Source organism: Odocoileus virginianus, chromosome 10, assembly GCF_023699985.2.
Source record: "Odocoileus virginianus isolate 20LAN1187 ecotype Illinois chromosome 10, Ovbor_1.2, whole genome shotgun sequence".
Taxonomy (NCBI): domain Eukaryota; kingdom Metazoa; phylum Chordata; class Mammalia; order Artiodactyla; family Cervidae; genus Odocoileus; species Odocoileus virginianus.
In genome coordinates this window covers 15915228-15930277 of record NC_069683.1, presented here as the reverse complement: position 1 = coordinate 15930277, position 15050 = coordinate 15915228, and the positions used below count along the sequence as shown (strand labels likewise).

The following is a 15050-nucleotide window of genomic DNA, read 5'->3' as shown; positions in this document are numbered from 1 at the left end:
AGAGACATCCCCTGAAACTCCTCCATGAACAAAGACTGAACTTTTACAAGATTTGACATGTGCAGGGGTCACTCTGGTAGCCTCCGCCTCTAGGCACCGCTGCCCAGATCCATCACTATTCCGCCTTCAAGGCATCAAGAATCTCATGGCAATTTGCTGATTTGTTGATGCTGTTGTTTTCTTTTACAGTATTTATAAAAGACTTTTCAAAGTACTTTCCCAGTACTTAAAAAAGAGTCTTTGGGGAGTAACCTGGGTCCATTTCCTCCAGGAAGACATGTAACAACTAATCAGCACCCTTCCCCTAGTGACAGCCCTTTGAAACAGGGCTGGAGGCGAGCCTCTAAAAAGAGATCCATACATCTGAAGGGTCAGTGGAAGAAGGATATACCGCACCACACTACGCAGACTTAGAAGGCAAAGTTGTCGGACCAAGCAGTTTCATGTCTTCATGACTGTGGCCAGTGGGGTTCTCTCTACAGGAATACCCTCCCCTGCTGTGTCTGCTTACCTGCCCAAGTTTTAATCTACTTTTGCAATCAGCCCAAGCATCACCACCTCCAGAAACCATGGTAGATTGTATTATTGGTCCATATATTCCCCACCCCTCCCAACTGGCCTGACCCAGTAGAAAGATTATACTTTCTGCTCTATTTATGGCCAACTCACTCACATGTCTTGCTTTGGTCAATGCCGCGTGAGTGAGTGTTATACACTACTCTAGAGGAGAAGCCATTGCATGGCTCTGCCATCTCTCTTTTCTCTCTGCCCAAATCACTGCAGATGGGGACTCTAGCTGTGAAATTAAAAGATGCTTGCTCCTTGGAATCGGAGAAGGCAGTGGCACCCCACTCCACTACTCCTGCCTGGAAAATCCCATGGATGGAGGAGCCTGGTGGGCTGCAGTCCATGGGGTCGCTAAGTGTCGGACACGACTGAGTGACTTCACTTTCACTTTTCACTTTCACGCCTTGGAGAAGGAAATGGCAACCCACTCCAGTGTTCTTGCCTGGAGGATCCCAGGGACGGGGGAGCCTGGTGGGTTGCCATTTATGGGGTCGCACAGAGTTGGACACGACTGAAGCGACTTAGCAGCAGCAGCATGAATGTTCTTAATGCTGATAAATTGTTAAAATATTAAACATAGTTAAAATAATAAATGTATGTATCTTTTAGTATAAAATTTCAAATATGTACATGTGACATTGTGATTTATAGTAAGAAATAAATAGTTGGTCTTCTGACACATAGCTCCTAAAACATTTGGAATTCACTAAAAGAGGATTAATGGAGAAGGCAATGGCAACCCTTGGAAGAAAAGCTATGGCAAACCTAGACAGCATATTAAAAAGCAGAGACATTTCTTTGCTAACAAAGGTCCATCTAAGTAAAGCTATGGTTTTTCCGCTTTTCCAGTAAGTGGCCTGAGCTGACCCCTAAAAATGGTGCGCTATTCACTTGACCCAGAAAACCCCACAAAATCATGCAAATCAAGAGGTTCAAATCTTCGCGTTCACTTTAAGAATACTCGTGAAACTGCCCAGGCCATAAAGGGTATGCATATTTAAAAAGCCACCAAGTATCTGAAAGATGTCACTTTAAAGAAGCAGTGTGAGCCATTCCGTCGTTACAATGGTGGAGTTGGTAGGTGTACACAGGCCAAACAGTGGGGCTGGATGCAGGGTCGGTGGCCCAAAAAGAGTGCTGAATTTTTACTACACATGCTCAAAAGTGCAGAGAGTAATGCTGAGCTTAAGGGCTTAGATGTAGATTCTCTGGTCATTGAGCACATCCAAGTGAACAAAGCCCCCAAGACGCGGCGCAGGACTTACAGAACTCACGGTCGGATCAACCCCTACATGAGCTCTCCCTGCCACATTGAGATGATCCTTACTGAAAAAGAACAGATTGTTCCTAAACCAGAAGAGGAAATTGCACGGAAGAAAAAGATATCCCAGAAGAAACTGAAGAAACAAAAACTTATGGCCCAGGAATAAATGCCGCAGAAAATAAATGCAAATAAAAGTAAAAGTGTTGGTTGTCTTAATTAGTAAATGTATTTCAAGTGTTAACCACAAATAAAATAAAATAAAATAAAATAAAGCTATGGTTTTTCCAGTAGTCAGGTATGGATGTAAGAGTTGAACTATAAAGAAAGCTGAGCACTGAAGAATTGATGCTTTTGAACTAAGGTATTGGAGAAGACTCTTGAGAGTCCCTTGGACTGCAAGGAGATCCAACCAGTCCATCCTAAAGGAGATCAGTCCTGAATATTCATTGGAAGGACGGATGATGAAGCGGAAACTCCAATAATTTTGCCACCTGATGGGAAGAACTGACTCATGTGAAAAGACCCTGATGCTGGGAAAGACGGCAGGAGAAGAGGATGACAGAGGAGATGGTTGGATGGCATCACGGACTCGATGGAATGAGTTTGGGCAAGCTCTGGGAGCTGGCGATGGACAGGAAAGCCTGGCACTCTGCAGCCCATGGGGTCGCAAAGAGATGGCCACGACTGAGTGACTGAACTGAACTGAGAGCAGAAGCCATTGCATGGCTCTGCCATCTCTCTCTTCTCTCTGCCATTAAGACCAGCCAGACCCACGAAGGGACAGCACTTTGACCTCTGGTTCCAGAATGAAGGGAACATGAAGCAGGACCATAGGCGACCTCTGATGGACAGGCATGCAAGTAAATAATACCTCGTTTGTTTTTAGCTACTTGAGTCACTGGAATCATTCGTTACTGCAGCTCAGTGTAGCCCAAGCTGACAGATACATTTCCCAGGGCAGATTTCTGCAGCCCCTATGTTATCATTGCATCTCATAAGCAATCCAGTTATATCAATTATTTCACTGTAATAAAATCATTTACTGTCTTCTCAAAGGACACATGGACAGAGGCCATGTCATTCTCACTAGGTTTCCCCAGTGCCTTGCACAAGGCGTGGAACACAGTAAGTCACCAAGAAACATGAATAAATAAATGGTCAAAGGATCCTAAAGCTCTGTACTGCCCTTTCCTCCTCCAGGAATGAAGCCCTCTCTTGAGGCCTTTTGCATGTTTGCACATAAATCCCCATTTTCAAGGTGATACCAGGTGACAAAATTAAATCAAAGAACAAGCTGCAGCTGAACTGTATGAAACTACCATCCTGAATAACAGGAATTCGGAGAAGCATGACCTGGAGGACAGGGGGCTTTCTGAAAGGTGTTCTCAAGTTTCTGATGTCCAAGGCAACCAGATTCAACAACCCCAGTTGGCTGGAGCAGACGAGGGCCCAGTGGACGCTGAGCCTTCCACTCAGACCTCTCTTGTGGGGCTGATAGAGCTTGTCGGCAAGGCATTTTTCAAGAACCTATCCAGGTCAAGTTTTCAGCAGCTATGGCTGAAACCTGGAATCTCAACCCCAGCCCTGCGGCCTCTCTCCTGGTGAAACTTCAGCCCCAGGCAACTGCAACCTGGAAGAGAGGGCCCCACGAATATCTTTTAAGACAGCATACAGAATCTACCTCTGGCTAGGGGAGGGGCAAAAACACCTCCCACACAGTCCCGCCCTCTGAATGAGCCCACATGTTCCAGTGCAGGCAGGGCATTCCCAACTGAGAGAGCACAGGGTCTCATTTCTGAGAATCTCTTGCTTTTCATATTTATTTCTCACCCTACCTATGTGTCCAACACACACCATCTTATCTCAACTCCTGCGTCAGACGCACAGTTAACCCAGAGGAGACAGACCTGGGCCAGGCCTTGCTGCCCAGTTACCAGGGGCAGCGAATACGTCTTCTTGGGGGCTGAATGGAAGCAAACCACAATATTTACCCCGGAGGCGGACACGTGCTTGGGTGATCAACAAGGGGCGGGTGAAATGAGCTGGTGTTTAGACTCCATCTCCTCCTGCGAAGCTGTTTGTTTTTCCACTGCCCTGTTCCAAGCGGGGTGTACATCGAAGGGGCCCTGTGTACAGTCTGCGTGTCACCCTGCTCCCGTCCGCTGCCCGCACCCATACAGACTCTAGAGATGGGGGCCGGGATTGGGGGGGCGGGGGGCGCCCACAGGAAGAGATGGGAGATTTCAATGCTATTGAGGGCAAGCAGGTGCAGGATGGAGTATCCTGCAGGATGGCTGGGGACACGGGGGGGTGGGGGTGGGGTGGGGTGGGGGCTGGGCCTGGGAATGACCTAGTGTGGGAGGGGGCAGGTAAGTGGAGTACCTGGCTGTCGGGGAGGCCCGAAGGTGGTCAGCTCTAGGGGTTAAGGCTGGCAGCCAACCTTCCCACCCCCACCTCCCCCACAAGTGCACGCTGCGGAATTTTGCCAGCACGAAGCAGAGTCACGAGCTGAGCCAGAGCAGCGGAGCGGGCAGGACATCATCAGCGCTGGGAGAGCACGCGCGCGTGGGTGGATGGGGGGGAAAGGGCTGGGAAGGCGGGAGGGGGGGGGGTCCTCGCATCCAACTGCCTCCCTCGCCGCCACCAGCCAGCTCGCCGCTGTAATTCCGCATCCCAGCTTCTCCTTGCCCCAACCCTAGACAAAAAAACCTAGAGTCCGGGAGAGACTGGGGGAACTGGGGGACGGGGCTTGCCCAAGGGCAGGCCGTCGTTCAGCCCCGGACGCCAGCCCTCCCCCCGCACTTTCTTCCCCGTCCCCCCTGCCTCCCCCCACCTCCCCTCCCCAGCTCCCCTAGTCGCCTGGCGCCCGCTCCCCGGGCTCCGCCACCCGCCCCCGCGCGGGAGCTCTCGGGGCGGAGGCGGCGCGCGCAACGGCGCGGGGGCGGTGGCGCCGGGAGGGGCGGGCGCCGCGCTCCTACGCAAGCAGCCGCGAGAGGGGATCCTGGGCGCAGGCCCCGCCCCCTCACGTGCCCGCGGCGCAGCGCCGCGTGCGGCCCGCGTGACCCGCTGGCTCCGCCCCGCCGCAGCCGCAGCTCGGCGCCCACGCGTGGGAGGGAGGCCGCGGCGGCGGGGGCGGTCGGGCGGGAGAAAGTCGCCTCCTGCAGCCGCACCCTTGCCCCCGGCCCCCGCACCCGCGCGCCCCTCTCCGTCCTGAAGTTGGAGGCCAGGGTTGCTGACCTCCCAGCTAGCCTGGATTTGGGGGAGGAGGTCTCCCATCGCTACTCTCCAAACCCCTGAGTTTCAGAAATATAAGAGGAGGCAGAGTGAAAAAAAAAAAAAAAAAGGCAGAGTAGGGGCGGTGGGGGGGCTCTTAGTGAAGAGATGGTTCCCCGATTGAAACCTAATTTTGCCTTGGGAAGGGCAGGGAGACGAGGTTTTGAAATGAGCGGGCGCGCACTGCCCTGTTAGACCTCCATCACTGCGCCGACTGGGAGGCATCACCGCCTGGGTTGGTCTCGACCACCAGACTCTCGGCTCGGTTGGGTCAGGTGTGCCCTGGCATGCTGGATACAGTGCCGAGCATCGAGCTCAGTGCACAGGAGAACAGTCTGGTATCTTCTTCCTTCCCGCGTCGGTGACCTTGCTGACTCCCCGGGGCCCCATGCCCCTCCCAGAAGTGGCAGGGGAAGCGTCTAGAAAGAGCCAGGGAGCCGTGGAAGCCAAGGACAGGCTACGCACCGAGTCGAGTGTCCACAGCAACGGAGGAGACCCATCATCTGTGCCTTTGCCTTGTGTCCTTAAGTGACCCATGTTCCTGCCGGGTGTCAGGTGTTGAGAGAGTCCACACAGCCTTGTTGCCGTCTTGAAACTTGTGTCTTGCTGCTTGCTGGTTCCAAGGGCTGATGAAATGGGGTGGGAGAGTGGCTCCGAGTGGAAGCTGCTCAAGTAAGTACACAGTCTCAGGGGAAAGCGATGGATGATGTGGTCCAGAGCTTGGGAGCAAGTTGCAGGAAGCCAGCAAGCGCCGGAGTGGAGTGGGCATCTGACCCGGATCCACTTCCGTTTCCCCGTGGAAAACCGTGGTTTGGTGTGTTTTCTTGAATGTGGATAATATTGTCTAGAGCAAGGGTAATTCCCCAGGATGGTTCTTTTATAGAAGGCGAAAGCTAGATGTGTCCAGTTCGTAGTGGTTTCGTTTCTGAATGGCCGGGGAATGGAAGACATTTGGAGACAAGAAGAGCAGTCTCCTTGGGCTATGTGTTTAGGTGTCAGTGTATCTGGACTATTGCCTTTCTACTCATGGCTCTTGAGAAGGCCCATTGGCTCTCCGCACTCACTGTATTAGGTATGAGGGTGGTCAATATAATTGAATGGCCTGAGTGCCAGGCAGTGTGGAAGAAACAAAGGGAATGCCAGCTAATGTCCTTGACCGAAAGGAGTTTACATCTCATAGGGAAAGTCCTTCTTGAAGTACATACTTAAGGAATGCGTGTATATGAAGTTAAGAACCAACATGAGTGCTGTAGACAAGTGCTTTGACAGAAGGGAGGGAACAATGGAGGCCAAGGAACCAGAAAAGAATGGGGGAGGTTTTGAATAAATGGATAGGAGCTGGGCAAGGTGTCCTTGGTGCTGAGAACTACCTAAATAAAGGCAAGGAGGAGGACATGGTTGTAGGCAGCCCACTGGTCAAGTGGAAGGCTGGTCTGGCTGGAACAAAAGATTTAGGATTAAAGAAAGTTGAAGATGGCCTCAATGAATGAAGGTACAGAGGCCCAAAGCAGAAACTTCCAGGTTCCCCTGCAGCCTCTAATTACCCGATAGGCTCTAAAGCTCAGCTCTGATCCCATAAAACCCTCCCTAGGAACATGCTGTGATTCTCCATTGCCCAAACTCTCATGGCCCTGCAGGCTCTGTGATTTATCCCAAACATTCCTGTTCAATCTTAACATCCTAGCCCCCTCTTTGGAGCGTGTTATAATCCACAGCATGGAGAAGGAAATGGCAACCTGCTCCAGTATTCTTGCGTGGGGAATTCCATGGACGGAGGAGCCTGGTGGGCCACAATCCATGGGCTCACCAAGAGTCAGACACGACTGAGCAACTGTCACACTCACGTAATCCACAGAACTGCTGCTGGGCCCCAAGCATGCCTTCTGCTTTCTCTCTTTTGTGCCTTTACTCATCTGCTTTTCCCTTTCTTTGGAATGTCCTCTCCTCCCTCGCCATTTCTACCCACTCATCCTTGAAGACACAGCTCAAGTGCCAGCTCATCCCACAGCCAGATGTAATTTTCGTCTGAGTTCCCACAACACAGTGTACTCTATCTTGGCACCTCACGTTCTACGCCGTATTATGCAGATGGAGAGGCAGCAGCTTTCAAATGAGGTACCGCTGATCCAGTCACTCCTCGCGCTCCGTGAATGTCAGTCTCATCCAAGCCACGGTCATCTCTTGTTTCACTGCCATGATAGCCTCCTGACCAGTCACATGGCTTTCCCCTTGCCTTCTTCAGTCAGCTTTCTACACAGCAGCAAGTGTGAGTGTTTAAAATGTAAACCGGTTCGGGTTACTCTTCTGCCTCAAACCCTGAAATGGCCTCCCATCACATTTAGATGTAATTGAAAATTAACATGGCCTTCAGGATCCTATGTCATCTGACCCCATCTGTCTTTCACAGTCTCATGATCTCTAGCTACCTTGCTCTTCCTACTTCTGGAATATTCCATGTCTGCTTCAGAGCCTTTCTGAAGGTTCTGGTTGACCCCTCTCTTTTTTTCTCACTTATTTTTATTGAAGGATAGTTGGTTTACAATGTTGTTAATTCTTGTTATCCAGCAAAGTGCTTCAGTTATATACTTCCTTCTTTAGTATTCTGTTCCATTATGGTTTGTCATAGAATGTTTTTCTTTTAATTGGAAGATAATTGCTTTACAATGTTTTAGTTTCTGGAATACAACAGTGTGAATCAGCTATAAATGTACATATATCTGCTCCCTCTTGAGCGTCCCTCCTAAACTGCTCCCCTCCTCGTTGGTCCCTCTAAATGAAGTGTGTTTCTTTTGGAATGTACAGGATTTGCGCTGAAATTTCATGTCTGTGGTCAAATACCTTCTCCTTAGAGGTTTTCCCCGACTACCCTATCTGAAACAGGCCTTCCTATCAGTCACTCTCCATTTCCTTACTTTTTCTTTCTTTCTCTCTCTGTTTATTTCTCTGCTTTGGGCTGTGCTGGGTCTTCGTTGCTGCGCACGGGCTTTCTCTAGTTGGGGCCGCTCTCCAGCTGGAGTCCACAAACTTCTTGTTGTGGTGTTTTCTCCTGTCGTGGAGCCCCGGCTCTAGGGCATGTGGCCTTCAGTAGTTGTGGCTCCTAGGCTTAGTTGCCCTGCAGGCATGTGGAATCTTCCCAGACTAAGGATTGAATCCATGTCCCCTGCATTGGCTGGCAGATTCTTAACCACACTGGCTCTCCAGGGAAGTCCCCTCACCTTTTCTTAAGAGCTGTTACCACTGTCAGCACTATATTATACTTCTTCAGTTATTTATTCATTTATTATGTGTCACTCTCATGAGAAGATAAGCTTGGTGAGGTCAGGAACTTGTTCACTGATGCAGAATAGTGCCACCTAGCACATTGTAGGTACTTGATTTGTTAAATGAATAAATGAGTGGGATAATCTTGTTACTCAGCTATAAGCTCCTTGAAGGCAAGCACCATGTTTTATACACTTGGCTTCCTTTCCCCAACACCTGGTTTCTCTACATGTAGGTCCACTCAGATACTCATTGTGGGAATTTCAGATTCTATAAAGAGTATCTCTAACTGACTTTTTCTGCATTAATGTGACTACACCTATTTAGAAGACATGAAGATATGGTCTCTACTTAGTCCGTCACCTTCAAAGAACATTCATCCCTGGAAGATACACCCAATCAATGTCTCTCCATTGATGAGTTGGGACCCACATTGTGTGTGTGTGTGTGTGTGTGTGTGTGTGTGTGATGAAATAGAACAAAAGAAGGAATATCAGAGTGCCTCGAGAGTTTTAAGGCTAGGCATTATCTTTTAGCTTTGTGTGTGTTATCTTCAGGTCATGATATAAAATTGATATCTTACTATTGGCCAGGGACCCAAAACTTTGAAAGTACTAGATCCTCCATAAATGGTCATCTGTAGCGTGCATGCTTATAGTCTGAATAGTTAAATACCTAAGAGGTGACTGTTGGCATAAGTCCTCTTGGTGGTCACCATTAGCCCTACCATTGAGCCTTTAGACTCCAGGACTGAGTCATCTCAGGCCAAACAACTAACAGGGAAGGAGTACAGCCCATCCATCAGCAGCTGATTGGATCAAAGATTTACTGAGCATGGTCCTGCCAGTGGAGCAAGACCCAGTTTTCTGCACAGCCAGTCCCTCCCATCAGGAAGCTTGCACAAGCCTCTTATCCTCATCCATCAGAGGGCAGACAGAAGAAGCAAGAACTACAATCCCACAGCCTCCAGAATGAAAACCACAACTTCTGAAAGCTCACAAAAATGATCACATGGATCACAGTAACTCAATGAAGCTACGAGCCACACCATGCAGGGCCACCCAAGACAGATGCGTCATGGTGGAAAGTTCTGACAAAATGTGGGTCACTGGAGAAGGTAATGGCAAACTACTCCAGTATGCTTTCCTTGAGAACCCTAGAACAGTATGAAAAGGAAAAAAGATATGACAACGGAAGATGAGTACCCCAGATCAGTTCGATTCAGTCACGGTTGTGTCCAACACTTTGTGACCTCGTGGAATGCAGCACACCAGGCTTCCCTGTCCATCACCAACTCCAGGAGCTTGCTCAAACTCAGGTTCATTGAGTCAGTGATGCCACCCCACCATCTCATCCTCTGTTGTCCCCTTCTCCTGCCTTCAGTCTTTCCCAGCATCAGGGTCTTTTCCAGTGAGTTGGCTCTTCTCATCAGGTGGCCAAAGTATTGGAGTTTCTGCTTCAGTATCAGTCCTTCCAATGAATATTCAGGACTGATTTCCTTTAGGATTGACTGGTTTGATGTAGATGTCAAATATGCTCCTGGGGAAGAGTAGAGAAATAGCTCCAGAAAGAATGAAGGGACTGGGCCAAAGCAGAAACGACACTCAGTTGTGGATGTGTCTGGTGGTGAAAGTAAAGTCTGATGCTGTAAAGAGCAGTATTGCAAAAGAACCTGGAATGTTAGGTCCATGAATCAAGGCAAATTGGAAGTGGTCAAACAGGAGATGGCAAGAGTGAACATCAACATTTTAGGAATCAGTGAACTAAAATGATGGGAATGGGTGAATTTAATTCAGATGACCATTATATCTACTACTGTGGGCAAGAATCCCTTAGAAGAAATGGAGTAGCCCTCACAGCCAACAAAAGAGTCCAAAATGCAGTACTTGGGTGCAATCTCAAAAACAACAGAATGATCTAGGTTCATTTCCAAGGCAAACCAGTATCATAGTAATCCAAGTCTGTGTCCCAACCACAGCTGCTGAAGATGAAGTTGAGTGATTCTATGAAGACCTACAAGACTTTCTAGAACTAACACCTGAAAAAAAAAAAAAGTCCTTTTCATCATAGGGATTGGAACACAAAAGTAGGAAGTCAGGAGATACCTGGAGTAATTGGCAAGCTTGGCCTTGGAGTACAAAATGAAGCAGGGCAAAGGCTAACAGAGTTTCCAAGAGAATGCACTGGTCATAGCAAACACACTCTTCCAACAACGCAAGAGATGACACTACACATGGACACCACCAGATGGTCAATACCAAAATCAGATTGATTGTATTCTTTGCAGCTGAAGATGGAGAAGCTCTATACAGTCAGCAAAAACAAGATCAGGAGCTGAATGTGGCTCAGATCATCAGCTCCTTATTGCAAAATTCAGGCTTAACTGGAAGTAGGGAAAACCACTGGACCGTTCAGGTATGATCTAAATCAAATCCCTTATGATTATATAGTGGAAGTGACAAATAGATTCAAGTGATTAGATCTGATAGAGTGTTTGAAGAACTATGGATGGAGGTTTGTAACACTGTACAGGAGATGGTGACCAAAACCACCCCCAAGAGAAAGAAACGTTAAGAAGCCAAAGTGGGTTGTCTGAAGAGGTCTTGCAAATAGCTGAGAAAAATAAAAGGATTCTTTACCGCTGAGCCACTGGGGAAGCCCCGAAGATATATCTAGCCTTTGCCATTCTATTGTCTTCCTTTATTTCTTTGCATTGTTCATTTAAGAAGGCCTTCCTATCTTTCCTTGCTGTTCTCTGTAACTCTGCATTCAGTTGGGTGTATCTGTGTAAGTTCCGACAGACAGCGTTTTACTGACAAAAGTCCATATAGTCAAAGCTATGGTTTTTTCAGTAGTTATGTACAGATGTTAGGGTTGGGGCATAAAGAAGGCTGAGCACCAAAGAATTGATACTTTTGAATTGTGGTGCTGGAGAAGACTCTTGAGAGTCCCTTGGACTGCAAGAAGATCAGACCAGCCAATCCTAAAGGAAATCAGCCCTTGAGTATTCATTGGAAGGACTGATGCTGAAGCTGAAGCTCCACTACTTTGGCCACCTAATGCGAAGGGCTGACTCACTGGAAAAGATCCTGATGCTGGAAAAGTAAGGGCTGGAGGAGAAGGGAGTGACAGAGGATGGGGTGGTTGGATGGCATCACTAACTCAATGGACGTAAGTTTGAGCAAACTCTGGGAGATAGTGAAGGGCAGGGAAGCCTGGCATGCTGCAGTCCCTGGGGTCACAAAGAGTCGGACACAAGTTAGTGACTGAACAACAACAACGAAGATTTACTATGGGTTAACTCTGTGCCAGGCAGTGGGTTACACGTTTTCACACACGTTACCTTTCACAGTCCTTATAACAATTCTAAGAGCAGGGTGCTGTTATCAGTACTATTCTTGTTTTACAGGGGAGGAAACTGAGGCTTAGAGAAATTAAGTAACTTGCCCATGATCACAGGGCAGTTAAACAGCTAAGCTAATGGCCCACTTCCAGACCCTCCTTAACTGCTTTGCTGCAATATCTCCTGCAACGTCTGTCCTTTAATGAACTTAACTGAAAAAGCTCACCGTGTCCTATGTGCATAAAACAAACGCTATTTACCCAGCATTCTGATGGGAGATGTTTTGCAGTGGCCAGTAGGAACCAATGAGGAACGTGGATCCAGGGACTTCTGCCCTACGGAAGAGGAACACAGCCACAGACAACCCATAGCTTGGCCCGGAGGAAGATGGCACGACTCTCCAGTCTTCAGACTTCCCTGGCAGGGTCCCCCCATTGGTTGAACCATACAACCAGAATTCATGGAGGTCAACCTCCAGAGGCACAGAAGAGAATGAAGGAATTCCCAAGCGACTCTGAAGGGGCAAATGGAGAATCCCCATCTCCCCAACCTCAGTGTCCAGACCCACACGGACTCCCAGGGCCTGGGAATGCCAAGTCTTGGCTCCTGCAGGACTTGACAGCTCTCTACAACTCTCACCTCTTCCCGAAGGACACGGTCTGAACAGGCCAAGTGGGGCACTGTGCAGTCTTGGGCCACACTGCAAGCCCCTCCCTGGCCCTCTCTTTGTCCACCAGGCTGCCAAGGGAGGAAAACCAGGCCAGGAAAAGAATTGGCCTCCCCTCATCCACCTAGACATCTGCGCCTCTGCCAGCGCTTGGGCATCTCATCCATGATCTAATCATGGGCGAGGTCAGTAGGTCTTTATACAGGCTGGGGATTCAACTGTCTGTATGGCAGATGGCTCAGAGGGTAAAGTGCCTGCCTGCAGTTCGGGAGACCCAGGTTTGATCCTTCGGTTGGGAAGATCCCCTGGAGAAGGAAGAAAACCCACTCCAGTATTCAGGATTCTGAAGAATCCTATGGACGGAGGGGCCTGGTGGGCTACAGTCCACCGAGTCGCAAAGAGTCAGACAAGACTGAGTGGCTTCGCTTTCACTTTCTGTGGTAGAAATCTGTTCTTTTCAAGGGGAAGGAAGCAGGGCAGACAGTGAGGATGTATGTCAGTGTGTGTGTCTGTGCTCAAGAAGGGAGGGGTGGAATGCAGCCTTCTAAAAACATGTTTCTGCTGTGCACACTTGCTCAGCCTTTGCAGGCAAATGTGTGGCTGCAGCTGTGGCTAAAATATGAATGAATGTCGCTGTGTGCAGGTGCATGAATGGCTGTAGATTTCTGTGAATGAATGCATTTGTGATGAAGGGTGTCTGGGAGCCCCTGCAAGCCGGGGTAGTGGTTTGCAGGTGCCTGGCTGGCTGGAAGCATCCACCGATCAGTTTCTTTACCACAGTCTACAGACTCTGCTGGGTTGGGGGCAGAGAGAAACACAGGGTTTTCTCACAGCATCTCCCTGTTGCTGCTGCCCCTGTGGCGGCACACACCATAGGCACTTGCCTTGCCCTCCCTGAACCGTCAGAGAGGAAAGAGGGGGAGAGACAAGGAAAACCATGTGGTCAGTCTGTCACCAGCTGAAGATTCCTCCAAACACCGAAACTGTCCTTAGATAAACTCTGGCCCTACTAGCCCTCAGGGCTTCTCCTTGGGTCTGACAAGGGCCAGATGGGGTTTGGTTTTCTCTGCCCTCCACTCCCCTGACCTACTAGCCTGGCATAATAGAATTATGCATTTTCTGTCCTTGTCTGAAAATTTTGAGAATGACAGTGTTTTACCCCTGTCTCTCTCTCTCAACTAGATTTTAGGGGGTGAAGGGAAGGGCCTCATTCTTTTAGGAAATAGTGATAAGCAAAAATGATTGGGTGATGAGGGATGGGAAGCCTGACTTTGTGGGTGTATCCAAAAAATTAAAGGTCCTCATAATTTTAAGTCTTAATTTCAATACATTGTGGACGCTTGTCCTCCACCCAAGACCCCCCACAACACTTGTCATCCAAATGCTTCCCAAGAGGGCCCCTGTACACAATGGGCCTAATTAGTCCCCTCATTAACAGTCTCAGCAGAGGCTAAAGACTGAATGGATCAGAGGCACAAGTGCAAGGAGAAAGGGTCAGGGGGAGAGGATTGGGGAGCAAGAACTGTGGGCAATGGCCTCCATAAATTGCCTTCTCTGAAAATAGAGAAATCCAATATCCCCCCTCCCCAAAGTTTTGAGAGTGACACCTGTCACCCAACTTGCTTCTATGGGGGAGATACTCTCTATATTCCCGTATATAATTCATAGATATGTAGAAAAATGTATGGTTTTAAAATAGTCCAGTTAGAACTGCACTGTGAACTATGTGAAGAGGGTGGTGGCTCCTCCCCACAAAAAAAGCAGATTTTTAATACATGCAGATTTTAATAACATAATCTAATTATCAGGTTGAATATTTAAGTCCCCCCAATTAAACTGAAACCTGTTTTGGTGGGCTGCTATGCCTTTTCTGCCAAGCAACCAGGAGAGGAAGGAAGATCCCAGAGCCTTTGCTTATGAATGTACTGTGTCTGCTAAGTGTGAATGCCCTGGTGCTTTGTGTTTGTATGAATGGGGGTTGCATGTGCTGGTCACAGGCCACGTGAGACACGTGGGGTGGGAATTATAGCTTTAAAAGATGAATTGGAAAAAAAAAATGAAACGATAAAGTGTGAATGGCATACATCTTCCCAGGGCGCCCCCTCTTCTCTATTACCCACCACCACGATGAGTTGCAACCGTTTTTATTAAAATTAATTCCTGGCTTTGCAAATATCAATAGATCGATATCTGCACTGTGTTCCACCCTTCACCAGGACCACACTGCTAAAAGCAGAGAGCTGCAACACAAAAGATACCGCAGTCAGCTCAAGCAAGGGGTTATTTTTAGATCAGAAAAAAAGAGGAAAGAAAAAAAAGCAGTTCTGGGTTTTTGCAATCTAATTTGGTCCCTTTTCTTAAGGGGAAAAAAAATCCCATCAATGGCATTTTCCATACAATCTGATTTCTATTTGGCTCCTAGAAAAAGAAGAAGAGATCTGGGGCTGAAAATTCTGGAGTTTTATGGCTGATTCCAGCTAGTAGCCTTTCTTCACCAGGCTCCAACTGAATTAATTTGATACTATTTTTGAAAGTCAGTGTTTCTAAGGGAGACCTAATGACGCACTGACGTCAATGCAGGTCAATAGCACACACTGCTGGAACTGGGCGTGCTACACCGAGCCAGAGCTGGAGCCTTTTCAAACAGCCCCAACTCTGCAAATATCCCAGCTTTG

The 15050-nt window shown here is 48.4% G+C and overlaps 1 pseudogene; it reads left to right on the top strand.

Moving 5' to 3' along the window:
- The first annotated feature begins 1442 nt into the window (after window positions 1-1442).
- Window positions 1443-2083, top strand: LOC110130858 (large ribosomal subunit protein uL22-like; annotated as a pseudogene).
- Window positions 2084-15050: the final 12967 nt, after the last annotated feature.